Source organism: Mesocricetus auratus, unplaced genomic scaffold, assembly GCF_017639785.1.
Source record: "Mesocricetus auratus isolate SY011 unplaced genomic scaffold, BCM_Maur_2.0 Super-Scaffold_100010, whole genome shotgun sequence".
In the NCBI taxonomy this organism is placed as follows: Eukaryota; Metazoa; Chordata; class Mammalia; order Rodentia; family Cricetidae; genus Mesocricetus; species Mesocricetus auratus.
Genome location: NW_024429194.1, coordinates 81,935,145 through 81,947,996, shown reverse-complemented (window position 1 = coordinate 81,947,996; position 12,852 = coordinate 81,935,145). Strand labels below are relative to the sequence as shown.

General features: G+C 47.8%; 1 long non-coding RNA gene across 1 annotated transcript; it reads left to right on the top strand.

The window, feature by feature from the left end:
- Window positions 1–4,877: 4,877 nt before the first annotated feature.
- On the top strand, window positions 4,878–12,558 carry LOC110340373. The gene is made up of 3 exons (XR_002382166.1): window positions 4,878–4,982; window positions 9,616–9,784; window positions 11,423–12,558. It is a non-coding gene; the product is annotated as an uncharacterized LOC110340373 (long non-coding RNA).
- Window positions 12,559–12,852: the final 294 nt, after the last annotated feature.

Genomic DNA, 12,852 nt, shown 5'->3' with positions numbered 1-12,852 from the left:
AGTAATTCTCTCAGGAAGTAACCCAAGTCTACAGAATACCTTCAAGCCGGGAGGATTCATTATCTAGGGGGCAAGAAGAGCCTGGTCCAGTCCCCCAGAGAGCAAGTAACCCCTCACCGAGAGTTGCTGTCTGACGCAATGCCAAGGCTCAGAGATGCAGAATTTCACCCAAAGTCACACAGCCAGATGGGGTAAAGCTAGTTCCCACCTGTGACCTGCTTGCTTCTGAGCTGGTTCTCCCTACCACCTCCTGCCTCTGGAATTAGGCACCTGTCTTTGGTCTTTAATGTCTACCTGGGATGCCTTACGGTGGGTGGCTAGGGACTGGCATGCAGCTGGAGCAGGGGAGGGGAGACTCTGTATCGCTCCACCCATAATGCCAGAAAATTTCAAATCTTTTTTTCAGGGGGAGATGTTCAAGACAGGGTTTATCTGGAGGCTGTCCTGGAACTAGCTCTTGTAAACCAGGCTGGTCTTGAACTCACAGAGACCTGCCTGCCTCTGCTTCCCAAGTACTGGGATTAAAGGCATGCGCCACCAACGCCTGGTGAAAAGTTCAAATCTTGGCTGTTTCTGTGACCTTGGATGAATCACTCCTCTCTCCCAGGCTCAGTTTCTTCCACCATAAAGTGAGGGAATATCTAGAATCTAGAAAGTTCAAGGCTTAGCTGGGCCTGGTGGTGTATGTACTTGGGAAGTGGAGGCAAGAATATCAATTCATAATAGCAAGCTTGGGGGCTGCAGAGATGGCTCAGTGGTTAAGAGCACTGGTTGCTCTTTCAGAGGACCTGGGTTCAATTCCCAGCACCCACATGGAAGCTCATAACCATCTGTAACTGCAGTTCCAGGGGATCAGACACCCCCTTCTGGCCTCAGAGGGTACCACATACACATGGTGCAGATATACATGAGGTATAAGATAAAAACATATCTCAAAAAAAAAAAAAAAGCAAATTTGAGCCTAGCCCTGAGCTACATGACACCCAGTCTCAAAAACTGCTTTTAAAAAAGGAGAGAAGAGGAATGAAGGAGGGGAAAGGGAGGGGAAATGTGCACATGTCAGATGGAGGAGGGAAGAGCAGGCTAGGGACTAGGGAAAGCAGGAAGACTTCCTAAGGGGACATTTGCAGCAGGCGGGAGGGAGGTGTGTGGACAAGTCCAGGAGATAACTGGGGAAGAGCATCCTGGCCATAAGGTGAGCACATGCAGCTGGAGAGATGGCTCAGTGGTTAAGAGCACTGACTGCTGAGTTCAATTCCCAGCAGCCACATGGTGGCTCACAACCATCTCTAATGAGATTTGGTGATCTCTGCTAGCCGGCAGGCAGAACACTATATACATAATAAGTAAATAATGTTTTTTAACAAAGAGCGCATGCAAAGGCCCTGAGGCAGCAACAATAACAATTGGTCTGTTTGTTACTGTATTGTTGCTATGGTCACTTGGATAAACCATATCTTTTTATAGAGATTCCTTCTCTGTTTCTTGATCTACGAGATGCCCCTTTGAGACCTTATAAATAACTTAAGCTAATCCCCACAGCAACTCTACAGCCCTTAAAAATACATCTGTACCCCGGTGCATGCCTTTAGTTCCAGATTTCCTGAGTCAGAAGCAGGAAGATCTCTGTAAGTTCAAGGGCACCCTGATCTACATAGCAAGTCCTGGGAAAGCTAGGGTTACATGGAGAGACCTTGTCTCAAAAAGCCCAAAACATGTCTGTACACTCCTTGATGTTCTACCATAGAGAGGTGAGCACTGTTTTCTCCCCTTGAGCTCCATGACTGCTCAGCCAATATAAGGAACCCAGCTGGTAAGGATATGTCTTCGCCTTGAAACACAGTATTTTTCTCTCTATGAACATTTAACCTCTTTGGAGGCTCCAGCACGCAGAGGCGCTGCCACACATGTGACCAAGCTTCCCGACGGCAATTTAGTTCTTTCCTGATTGTTCAACGTTTCGACTAGAACCCAGGGAACACACTGGGATGGACAAATCTATACTGTTTCCTGACTTCCTCAAAGGTAATGGTCAGAAACAGAAATGCTTGGGCAAAGAGAAAAACCTATGACTTAATTTGTTTCATTTCTTTTTCATTTTTACTTTCTGTGTATGAGTGTTTGGCTTGCGTGTACCATGTATGTGCCTGTTGCCCACAGATGTCAGAGACAGTCAGACCCTCCCCAGCTGGGCTTACGGTTATGAGCTGCCATATGGGTGCTGTGAACTGAACGTAGGTCTGGAAGAGCAGCAGGTGCTGAACCATCTCTCTAGCTGGTTTGCTGGGTTTTTTAAAATTTTTTTAAATTAATTTTTTTTACATTCTAGTCCCATTTCCCTCTCCCTCCTCTCCTTCTCCCCCCACCTACCATCTGCAGCAGGGAGGGTAAGACCTGTTTGATTTTTTTTTTTTTTTTTTGGTTTTCCGAGACAGGGTTTCTTTGTTTTGTTTGGGAGGCTGTCCTGGAACTCGCTCTATAGACCAGGCTGGCCTCGAACTCATAGAGATCCACCTGCCTCTGCCTCCCGAGTGCTGGGATTAAAGGTGTGCGCCACCAACGCCCAGCTGACCTGTTTGATTTTAAGGATGTTATATTTTTAGTTATATACCCGTGTGTCTGTGCCTGATGAAACTAGAAGAGTGTGACTGTCTGGACACTGTCCAAACAATGATGCGTGGTGAGCAATGTTGTTACTAGAGTTTTTCTTTCCAGCTTAGTCCCATAGCCGTTTAGACCCAAATGAACACACAGAGACACTATATTAATTATTAAGCTGTTGGTTGGTAGCTAGGGCTTCTTACTGGCTATCTCTCTCTTAATTATTAACACACGTCTATTAATCTATGTATTTCCACATGGTCTTATCTTACCGGAGAAGGGTCTTGACCTGCTACTCCTACCTGTGGCGTCTCTCTGCCTACCTTTCCCAGAATTCTCCTCGTCTCCTAGTCCCGCCTATTTTCCTGCCTCTGTTGACCAAATAGTGTTTTATTCATCAACCAATAAGAGAAGCATATATACAGAAGGACCCCCCCATCACAATGCCTTAGGGAACTCTGAGAGAGCCTCCAGGGAAAAGGACAGGAGCATTTTGTCCCCTGGATTGTTCTTGGATGTGATTTCACGCCTCCTGTGTTAAATAAGACATGTTTATTCTTGTTGGATGTCAGAACACGGCTACAGAACCCAATCTGGTGAAAGTGTGCCCTGAATCTGGATGTGCTCTTCTGCCTTGCTTCCATGCTTCCCCAGATATGATTTACAGTACATACCAGGCAACTGTGTTTAAACTGGTCTGTCCTGAGAAAGTTCTAGAAAAGAACTGCTCTGTTAATATTTAATATGTGATCATTGTTTTCTTTGTTACTTTTCATTTATAAAAGTACACTGAAGCCAGGCAGTGGTGGTGCACGCCTTTAATCCCAGCACTCCGGAGGCAGAGGCAGGCAGATCTCTGTGAGTTCAAGGCCAGCCTGGTCTACAGAGCTACACAGAGAAACCCTGTCTCAGAAAACAAAACAAACAACCCCAAAATAAAAACAAAACACCTTTTTCTACACCATTTCTACATGGCCGCTGCCTCCTGTGCCTCTCTCTTCTTTCCTTCCTCCCCTTTGGTCGTCTGTTTGGAGACAGGGTCCCACTGTGCAGCCCTTGCTGGCCTGAAACTATGTAGACCAGCTGGCTCCTGCTAACCCCACCAAACAAGGATAAGACCACTACCACAGTTTAAAGTCAAATTTGGAGCAAGCTTTAGTTAAACTAAATACTGACCTGGAAGATGGGCTCTGGCTGAGTCCATCTCTGGGTTTCCAGAAGTTGGCCCTGAATTGGGGTTTACAGCAGCTTAAGTATTCCCATCAGGTCCAGTCAGGGGCAAGCACACATCCTGACATACCTCCAGCCTACATCCAGTTAGGGGCAAGCATACATTCTGATGCATTTTCTGTCTGTGAACCTCCCACCCACATGTGATCAAGCACATCCAGTGCAGCGGGGTCAAACAAACCTAATTAGGGGAGTGGAAATGTGTGGCTTGTTATAGCCCATCAACAGTAGCCTCCAGTATTTCAGGAACTATCTGTCCTTGGGCAAGCGGCTTACAGATCAGAGGCATTTCTGTTTCATGGATCTTTTTTTTTTTTTTTTAGTTTTCGAGACAGGGTTTCTCTGTGGTTTTGGAGGCTGGGATTAAAGGCGTGCGCCACCAACGCCCGGCCTATTTCATGGATCTCTAAGGCATAGTAAGTAAAACTTAAAATGTAACTTCGGCTCTCACACTCAGATCTCACAGATATCTGCCTCCTAAGTGATGGAACTAAAGTCATGCATCATGATACTAGTTTTCTTTAAAGGCAGGGACAGTGGTGGCTCACACCTTTAATCCCAGGACTGGGAGACAGAGACAGGTTGATCTATGAGTTCGAAGACAGCCAGAGCTACACAGAAAAACCTTGTCTTGAAAAACCAAACAAAACAAAAAAAAAGACCTTTCGTTATTTATATGTATTTGTATGTGTGCATGAGTACATGCATTCATGTATGTGTCTATGTAGATGCACCCAATGACACTAATATGTTTTCTGTTCCCACCTATAATTAGTTTCAGTGAGCCAGACTGAAAAAGTATAACAACACGTTTATTCCAGCAAAGCAACTCTTGGGAGAGTTACCCAGGCCCACAGACAGAGGCTGGAGAAGCTGCACCCTCCCCCATAACTAAAGCAGGGAGACTTTGTAGGCTGTAGGTGAGGGATGATGACACGGCCGCTACAAGCTGGTCAACAGTATGATCAAAAACTGAGCTCTCAGGTGGAGGTAATTTCAGGGGAAGAAGCCACAATAGCCGCCAAGAATGTAGAGCTGGGCTTTTTGGAGCCTTTCCTCTGTCTGGGAAGAGAGACAGAAATGGGACTTCCAGGATTGTGCAGGGGTTAAGCTGGAGTTTCCAATGCAACAGACACAAGGAACACAAAAAGGTATCTGGGTCAAGCATGGGGACACTTGTTTCTAAGCCCAGCACTTGGGAGATAGAGGCAGCAGGGATATGAGTTCAAGGTTACCCTTGGCTATGTGGTGAGCTTAAATTTAGGAGTAAAAGGGATGGTTAATAGTGCTGGTCACAGCCGGGCGATGGTGCATGCCTTTAATCCCAGCACTCGGGAGGCAGAGGCAGGCGGATCTCTGTGAGTTCGAGGCCAGCCTGGTCTACAGAGCGAGTTCCAGGACAGCCTCCAAAGCCACAGAGAAACCCTGTCTCGAAAAACCAAAAAAAAAAAATAGTGCTGGTCACTCTTGCAGGGGACCCAAGTTCAGTTCCTACCACCCAGGCAGGGCAGCTCATACCACCAATAACTCCAGTTCCAGGGAATCTCAATGCGGACTGCAGAATTATGCAGGGAGAGTTCAGCACATACTTCAGAGGTCAGTCCATCAGAGAGTGCTCATCTCTTGAAGGACATCCCTCATTTAGCAAGGCGATGAGGAATATTGTCATCAGAGATGCATATTTTAATCTTATCTTCAAGACGATAAGGAATGCTGCATTCTGAATGTGCCAGCTGTCCCCATGGTAGATTCTTGTGTGAAGAGCTCTTTCCCTCAAATTACAGCTTGGGGGTTCTTCCCACAGCACCACAGTGTGTTAATAGTTTACTGGGCATATATTCTGCAGACAGTCTGGAAGATTACTTTTCATTTCCAGTAGTGACACACACCTTTAAATCCCAGCACTTGGGAGGCAAAGGCAGGTGGATCTCCCAGTTTGAGGCTAGCCTGGTCTACAGAGTCTCAAACAAACAAACAAAAGGTCACTGGACTCCGTTTCTGTTTGGGTTGTTCATCCACACAGCTGGCTGCTGAATATGTGTCACCAGGCAAGACAGCGAACACTGTGCTGGGGGAGACAGGGATCCAGACTGGCAGATGAGAGTCCCGGTAGCTGGACTAGACCAGCAGGTTTGAAGATATTCTAAAACAGACACTTGGTATCCCTCCCTCTGGCTACCTAGCAGGGGATTGAAATAATGGTCCCCAAGGAATTGGAATTTTTCCAGAAATCTCCTGGTTGAGGAGGGAAAGCCTGAAGCCTGGCACCAGCCAGAGGTGTAACAAGTTGTTGTACAGTTTTGACAGTTTCTTAGGCCACCCGCCAGGACAGATGGGGACAGAGAATGATGGGCAGGGCCCCACCTCTACCTGTGTGCTCAGGCTAACTCTTACACCAGGACTGGTTGCTTCACATGTCAATCTCAGGTCCCTCTCCCTTTCCCTCCCCTCCTCCCAGCCCTCCCACCAACCCTCCCCAATATTCCCTCCTTTCCCCAGGGAGGGTGAGGCCCTCCATGGGGTTGTCCATAGTCTGTCATTTCATCCAGGGCAGGGCCTAGACCCTCCCCCAAGAGTCCAGGGTGAGAAAGCATCTCTCATTGTGGGATGGGAGCCCAAAATCCATTTGTATGCCAGGGATAAATACTGATCTACTACCCAAGGTCCTCACTGACACACACATTCAGAGGGTCTTGATCAGTCCCATGCTGGATTCCCAGCCATCAGTATGTGATTCGAGAGCTAACCCTTGTTCAGGTCAGCTGTTTCTGGGGGTTAAACCAGCCCAGTCTTAACCCCTTTGCTCATTAGTCCTCCCTCTCTTTATTTTACTATTTTTGGATTTTCAAGACAGAGTTTTCCTGGGTAGCCTAGGCTGTCCTGGAACTCTATAGCCCATGCGGGCCTGGCACTCCTGAGTGCTGCGATTAAGGTATATGTTACCACCACCCGGCAGGTTTATTTGCTTGTACTTCATGTGTATTGGTGCTTTGCCTGCATGCTTGTATATGTAAAGGTGTTGGATCCCTTGGAACCAGAGTTACAGACAGTTGTTAATTGTCATGTAGGTGCTAGGAATCGAAGCTGGGTCCTCTGGAAGAGAAGAGAGTGCTCTTAACCTCTCCAGCTCTCACCCCCAGGTTACTTTTGGGGTTCTTAGTCTCATTAATGAAAGAATTTAGCAACAGACTCCAAAGGAATCTCAAGGATAATTTTATTAGATGTTAAGAAAAAACAATAGGGCAGGCAAGCCATAAATCCTAGCAGGTACAGGAAGGGCAACGAAGTAGAAAGCCATGACAATTTTGATGATGACTGACAAGCAGTCACATGGCAAAAAGAGAAGGGGGGCTCAGAGAAAGAGTGGAAAAACCCAGAGCACCTTGGGAAGCATGCTCTGGGCAGGATCCAGCTAGGAAAAGGAGAAGTAAGGAAAAAGAAAGGAAAGGTGTGCTTCTCTGAGTAACTCAGAGAGTGGGAAGAAATCCCGCCTGCCTGCTCCTGGAAACACCTGCCTGGAGAAGGGGCTTCTGGGGAGGAAAAGTGCATTATCTCCCGGGGGGGGATCACTATTCCTCCCAGATCCTCTCGGGTAGCTTAGAATGCCATGTCTCCACCAGATGAACTTAGAACAAAACTCAGATACCTCCACCTTTATATGAGGTGATTTAAATGTCAAGGGAAGGGAAAACTGACGTTTACATTTCTGGTGTTACCAGGGAAACAGGAGGTGGGGATCTGAAGCATTGGGAGCTACTGTAGCAACTGGACCTCTTTATCAGTCCCTGTTTCCAAACAGTTGGGGTTCTCTGCTTTCCATTATTCTGTAGTTGGGATTTTTTGTTTATTTGTTTGTTTGTTTTGCTCTTTGTTCTCTGGGGGCCTGCCCACTCAGCTCCCAAATAAATACTCAGAGGGTTTTTTTTTTTTTTTTTAACTTATGAATGCCTGGCTTTAGCTTGGCTTGGTTCCAGCCAGCTTTTTTTTTCTTTCTTTCTTTCTTATTTATATTTATTTATTTATTTATTTATTTATTTATTTATTTATTTATTTTTGATACAGGGTTTCTCTGTGGCTTTGGAGGCTGTCCTGAACTTGCTTGGTAGTCCAGGCTGGTCTCAAACTTCTTTTTTTTTTTTTAATTTAAATTAGAAACAAGCCTGCTTTGTATGTCAATCCTAACTTCCTCTCCCTTCCTTCCTCCCCCACCCCCTACTAGCTCCCCCCCATCCCATCTTCCCTCGGCTCCCCAGGGAGGGTGAGGCACTCCATGGGGGATCCCCGAAGTCATATCACCCTGGGCAGGGCCCAGGTCCTCCCCCCTCCAGCCAGTTTTTCTTAAATTGTCCTGTCTACCTTTTGCCTCTGGGCTTTTACCTTTCTCTCTTTCTGTATATCTTTTCTTTCCTTCTTCCTCCGTGTCTGGCTGTGTGGCTAAGTGGTTGGCCCCCAGTATCCCCTCTCCTCCTCCTTTTCTCGTTCCTCAATCTTCTCTCCCCAGATTTCTCCTCCGGTTTATTCTCTCTGCCTGCCAGCTCTGCCTACCCTTTCTCCTGCCTAGCTATTGGCCATTCAGCTCTTTATTAGACCAATCAGGTGTCTTAGACAGGCAAAGCAACACCGCTTCACAGAGTTAAACAAAGGCAACATAAAAGAATGCAGCACATCTTTGTATCATTAAACAAATGTTCCACAGCATAAACAAATGTATCACATCTTAAAATAATGTTCCACAACTCTATTCCTTGCCACTTTAACTGGTCCACTGAGGACAGGGGACATAAGGCTGAGCTTAGCTTGTTAGAGCTGCCAGGACACCCTGTGATGCTTACCCCAGCCATCCCCCGCCCCACCCTCCCGGCAGTCTCCTTATATAGAGCTAGACTGTCCTGGAACTCAACAAGCTCTCCAGCCTTTGCCTCCCAAGTGCTGGACTAAAGGCATACTCAACTGTGATGGATTCCTAGTCACATTCTTAGCAGGGCGTGTCACTCACTGCTAGACAGAACCCTAATTCAAACTAGCTGCAGTGGGAAGGTCCTGGGGTGGCTCACTGACTGGAAGGAGGATCCTTGGGAGAGGGCCAGGGTTCCTCTCTAACCTCTCGCTGAGGATGGCACCCAGCTCTCCCACCCACAGGGGCATCTTCCCACCTGGGCCGAGACACAACTTGATCCAAGAAAGCAGATTCCTGATAAGGAAGGACAAAACAAAACAGGAAAAACTCTGATTGGTTTGTTTTGTCACATGTCCATCTTGGACCACATCGATGATGCCAAGGAGTTGGCACCCTTAACTGGTTCAGTTTGGGTCAGGTGGTGACTCTTCGCCCAGTTACGCCAGTGGGGGTGGAGTTAAGTGAGTATCTAGAAACTCTCCATGGAACTAACGCAGCCAGGCCTGTGGGTTTGGAATGTCCTCAGAAGGACTGCACACCCAGGGCCACCCGGGGAGGGAAATACATGAATGCATACACTGGTCTCTGTGGGTGGGAATCGCTACTGGGTTCTGGAGCTGGAAAATGGTCCACCCCTAACTTGCTGCGTGACTTTGAGCCACGGAGAGATGGGGGCGGTCAGGAAGGAGCCTTAAAAAACAAACAAACAAAAAACCTTTGATTTTCTGCGAATAAAGAAAAACCCGGAAAGAGCTGCCCAGTGCAGCCCGCAGAGACCCGCTTTGGCCCAGGGGCACAGCGGTGATCTCAGATGCTAACCTTTGTCTGTTTAGTCTTGTTTTTCTCATTCCCTTCTCCTCCCCTCGCAATGGTGCAATTCGAAACAGCTGAGCTGAGAGGAGACTCTTTGTGCATCCTCAGAAGGGCTCTTAGCACTGTCACCACCCCGGAAGGCTTGCGGGTCTGGGAGACCTCTCTTTGGGCAGCTTAGAGAAGAGGCCACTAGGAATGGACACAGTTCTGAACTGGATCACTGCACAGGAGCTCTGCGGCATGGTAAGGTGGCTTTGGACTGGTCTCTTGGGAGGGGACACATTGCCAGAGAGGGGCTAAACCTGGATTCCTGGGACCCAGAGAGGAACTGCTAAGTTTTAAGCACTCGCCTCTAATCTGCAAAGGGACTTAAACTTTCACCTTTATTTTATGTGTATTGGTGTTGGGTCCCCTGGAACTGGAGTTACAGATAGTTGTGAGCGGTCATGTGGGTGCTGGGAATTGAACCCTGGTCTTCTGGAAGAGCAGTCAGCGCTCTTAACCACTGAGTCATGTCTCCAGCCCCTAATGAAGAGATCTGTTTCTTTGGAAGATGAGTGACCTGGCAGAAACTGTGGAAGATGCGTGACCCATGCATCACCAGAGATACCAGCGCCTCACTTGGAGACTCCTAAGTCAGAGCTGCACCTGGTTGTAGTCAGCCTGAGTCTTGAGGCTGAGAGTCCCAAGCTGCGTCTTATAAGACAGGGGCTGTTTCTTGGCGTAAAACCCACATTCAGCACATGCACAAGGCTTGAAACACACCTCCTGCACCTCTCACACCCACCCTAGGAGGTGGAAAGCTTAGCCCTGCCTTAATGATGAAAGGACTCAAACCGATAGGAGTCTGTTGAAGTCCTTTCAGCTTCACATTGGGGGGGCCAGTTGACACCCCCATTCTTTTTTTTTTTCAAGACAGGGTTTCTCTGTATTGTTTTGGAGGCTGTCCCGGAACTCTCTCTGTAGATCAGGCTGACCTCAAACTCATAGAGATCTGCCTGCCTCTGCTTCCAGAGTGCTGGGATTAAAGGCGTGCGCCCCCAACACCAAGCGACATCTCCCACTCTTAACCCATATTGCACTGTCCACTCCTTTCTGGCCTCCCTCCATTCACTCTTTTTTAAAAAGTCATGTAGTATGTATGGGTGCCCTGTCTGAATGCATGCCTGATGCCCACCAGAGGCCAGGAGAGACCCCTGGGTCCCCTGAACTTGGAGTTGTGGAAGGTTGTGAGCGGACACGCAGGTGCTGGGAGTTGAAGCTGACCCCTGTGGGAGAGCGGCCAGTGCTCTTCCCCTGGGATCCGTCTTTCCAGCCCCTCTCTCGCCATCTCTACCACGGTATTGAAGTGCCAGGTAAACCCCTCACAGCCCGCTAAGATTCTAAAACACATGGCAGGGAGCCAGCAGGCACAACTGGGTGGGGCTACCCTGGAGGGGCTGAGAAGTACCCTTGGCTAGAGAGAGCATCTGGCCTAGTACCTGGCCTCTACGTGACTGACTCAGTTTCCCCATCTGTAAAATGAGGATAATCATGATGAGTTCTTGACAGGCTCCAGGTTGGTGTGCTTTAGGAATAAGCTGGTGTGTGCAGCTACACCTACGAACGAGAAATAGGGCTGGGTGGTGGTGGTGCACGCCTTTAATCCCAGCATGCGGGAGGCAGAGACAGGTGGATCTCTGTGAGTTTGAGGCCAGCCTGCTCTACAGAGTGAGTTCCAGGACAGCCAAGGCTACACAGAGAACCCCTGTCTTGAAAAACCAAATAATAAATAATAATTATATTAACTATTATTTTGCATGTGGAGGTTGTACACTTGGAGGGCAGAGGGGACTGTGAGTGTGAGGCTGATCTTCTTTCCCCTTTGTGTTGGCTCCACAGATCAAACATGGTTTGTAATGCCTGTGCGGCAAGTGCTTCACCTGCTAAGCCACCCAAGACAGGCTGGCCTCATATTTGCTATGCATTGGAGGGTGACCTTGAATTTCTGAGCCCCCTGCCTCCATCTGCCAAGTTACCGGTATGCACCACCCTGCTCAATTTATGCTGGGCTAGGCACCCAATCTAGGACTTTGTGCCTTGTAGCCAAGCACTCTGCCGACTACCGTGCCTCCAGCCCACGTGTGGGGTGGGGTTGAGACCTGCTGGTGTAGTCCAGCTTGGCCTTGAACTCCACATCTGGCTCAGGATGACCCTGACCATCTGAACCCCCTGCTTCTCTTGGCTGGAGTTACAGCAGTTCTGAACTTAGGAAGTTTGTCTCACCCTCCCACTGACTTATTGATAGCACTTCCTTCTATCTGTGCGGATTCTTGGCTGTAACTTTACAGCTGTGTACTCCTTTTGATTTTAATCTAACATCAATTTAGTTTGCTTCCTGCTTGGACTGGGCCAGGCTTGGCCACTGCTGCTCTTTTGGTGGCCTTTAATAACTATGTATGTTTAAGCACTTCCTTAGTTCCTGGCCCAGAAAGGTTTTCCCGGCTAATGCTATTCCAGTCCTGGTCCTAAAAATCTTGGTTATCTTTCTTGAATGATTCTAGAAACAAGATCTGCTGGACAGTATTCCATGCTGCACATACATGCTTTATTCAAATAGCCACTTATGGATTTGGCCTGGCATGACTGCAGCCATCTTAAATTATAATTGCCCTATATTAGCCCTGGTTAATCAGACATGGTGCTGTGTGTACTCAGGAGGAAGAGACAAGTGATCCACATCTTCCCACCCTATTCCCTGCTTCCTGTCTGGAAATCCAAGAGCCTGACTGAAGGCTCTTAAAAATTTTGCCAGACAGTATTGCTACATGCCTCTAATTCCAGCACTCGGGAGGCAGAGGGAGGTGGATCTCTGAACTCGAGGCTGTCCTGGTCTACGGAGTGAATTCCAGGACAGCTAGGGCTACACAGAGAAAACCTGTCTTGGAAAAAAGAAAAAAATATGTTTTGTCTATATCTATGCACCATCATGCAGTGCCCTCAGCCCAGAAGAGGGTACCAGATCTATAGCAGGCCTCCAGAATTTAGCACAACTGACTAAGATGGACGTGCCAGCCAGGCTGTAAAACTCAACAAGTAAACAGCACCACCTGCCAAAAATGCAAACAAAGACCTAATCCGTCAAAGTCCATAGCTCTGGGGAAGTCTCTAAATGGGCTGACCTTGCTTTTTTACTTCTGTAGTTCTGCTTCTGACTGACTGTTCTTGTTAACTGTATGTGTCAACCCAGGATAAGGTTTTTGTGCTTAAAAGTTCACTCTGAGTGCTGGGATTAAAGGCGTGCGCCACCACCGCCTGGCGAGCTCTAGTGT